Source organism: Mesoplodon bidens, assembly GCF_964165515.1.
Source record: "Mesoplodon bidens genome assembly, contig: HAP1_SCAFFOLD_698, whole genome shotgun sequence".
NCBI classification, from domain to species: domain Eukaryota; kingdom Metazoa; phylum Chordata; class Mammalia; order Artiodactyla; family Ziphiidae; genus Mesoplodon; species Mesoplodon bidens.
Window position 1 is genome coordinate 184,159 of NW_027672657.1, and position 2,513 is coordinate 186,671.

Sequence of the window (2,513 nt, forward strand, 5' to 3'; positions counted from 1 at the left end):
GTCTGATAACTTTTGAACTGAGATGTTCTTAAAATAATAATTGTTATTTTTGAGAAGAAAAATATTTCAGATGTTAGCAAAACCTTGTTTAGCTTTTCATACGTAATTGTTTATACCCAGTAAATGACTGTTAAAATATTTGTATTTATTAATATACGTATTTTTACTACATATAAACGTAATAAACTATGTTCAATTTTGACACGGTGCTCATGTTCTAAGAACCCTGAAAGGCAAAGAGTTGTTATTGTATTCATTCATTTATTTAGCAAGTATCTATTGAATACCTACTGTGTGCCAGAAATTATCCTAGGTACTGAAACTTGAGGAATTAATAACACATCTGAAGCCCTTGTAGAGGAGACAGATGGTAAACAATTAACAAAAATAATTTCAGATAATATTATGTACTTTGAAGAAAATAAAATAGGGGCATGAAATAGAGATTGGACCAGGAAAAGTTTCTAAGAAACTGACATCTTGAAGAGACTGAAGGGAAAGAACCAATCGGCCACTGATGATGTGGGGACAGAGGGGTGTAGACAGACCCCAGCAAGGGCAGAGGTCCGTATGCTAGAATAGGTTTCTCATGTTCAAGGAGGAAAGAAAAGGGCAAGTTGATTGCGGGGTTGCAAACAAAAGGAAGGTGGGTAGAGTATGAGGTCAGAAAAGAAGCAGGAGTTTGATCATTGAATCTCATAGTACTGGTGAAGATCTTGGGGAGCCGTCGTGGGAAGTGGTTTAAAGGGGGGTAAGATTTTTAAAATTCAACAATGGTTAATTAGTAGAGAACATGTCTCAGAGGAACGAAAGTAGAAAAAGGAAAGCCAGTAAAATTACAGAAAAAAATTAGTCAACAGATGAAGGTGGCCTGGAGAAAGGAGTTTACCATGGAGATGGAGAGATCACATCATATATCTGTAGGTACCATACCAACCATTGCTTAAGCAACCAGATGGTATGAAGTGTTTGGGTACATGCAAACTCTTCCTGGTATGACAAGGTTAAAATGGCTGGTAGATTGTGAGGATTCCATCAAAAGAGAATACATGTGTTGCAAATCTAGTTCACTTCATGGATTACTGGTTTAAGATGTTATTTTAAAAAAAGATGCAGGGAGGCTTGTTCTGTGGTCAAAGAAGTGTAGAGAACAAACCCAATATACACCCATTTAGAGATTTACAGTGCACAGTAGCATATTAAAAATTCTAAGGACTCTAGCAGTAAAGAAAAACATTTAACTTTGTCCTTCCCGCACTTCCTTAGATCCACTGTTCAAGAAACCCTGCCTCTTTTGCTTGCTTACAGAATGCTCACTTGTAAGCTGAGGGGACATGGTTTTTGAAAAATCTGATACAGTGGAAAGAGAACCAGAATAAGAGATCATTATGCTGTACCGCCATCAGTGCCTTTGTTTTGTGTGCTATTGGACATAACACTTTTCTTGTTGTAACCTTAGTTTCCTCATCAGTCAAATACAGGGTCACAAAAAACTGGTCACTAACTTCTGTTTCTTTTATCCAGTTGTTTTGTGTAAACCTGTTTTTACATAAATCCTCCAAGGCCAGTTGCTTTACGTGAAGCTGCCAACTCAGCTGAAATGATAGTGTGGTGGTACTGCTTCAACCCCTTCTCTGTCTCTCTCAGCTGATGACTTTCTCTCTTTATACTATCTGAGCATTTTTACCATCTTCACTTGGAAATAAGACAATTAGTAGCTGGATTAGAATTGCCGCTGGCCCAAGGTCTGAATCTCCTAGGAGAAGAGTTATAATACTGGGAATGTGGGACAGATGCCAATTGGATTTAGAGTAGAGCTGGTATACTCACTTAGCGGTTACTAGGCAACTGCGCAGGGCGGGATGGAATGAATGTTGATACCCAGACTGTGTCTTGTGAGCTGTTTGCTTCACATCTCAAGGGCTACATTTCCTAGCTAAAAAAAGGTTGAGTGTTGAGAAAACATTCTCTTGTTGTTCAGAACATTTTCTGGAAACAATGAAAATACAAGCCATGTTTCTGCACGTTGAAGGTTCTGTTAACTCTATTGACCAAAAGATCTATCCTCCCTCCCTTCCTCCCTCCCTCTCTTCCTTCCTTGCTTTTCTTTTTCCTTTCTCATTTTGAGAAATGGATAATCATTCTCTATTTCTCAGGGCCTTGAACATTCCTTAGCTGTGCCTTTGGGAACCACCAGCAAGCCTGTGAAATAGGCAGAACAAAGGAAGACCATCAGGAGGCTGGTAGAGGAATTGGGGTTAAAAAGCCATGAAACTGGGCTTCCCTGGTGGCGCAGTGGTAGAGAGTCCGCCTGCCGTTGCAGGGGACACGGGTTCGTCCCCCGGTCCGGGAAGATCCCACATGCCGCGGAGCGGCTGGGCCCATGAGCCATGGCCGCTGAGCCTGCACGTCCGGAGCCTGTGCTCTGCAACGGGAGAGGCCACAACAGTGAGAGGCCCGTGTACCGGGAAAAAAAAAAAGAAGCCTTGAAAGTGTAGAGGTAGAAGAGAGAA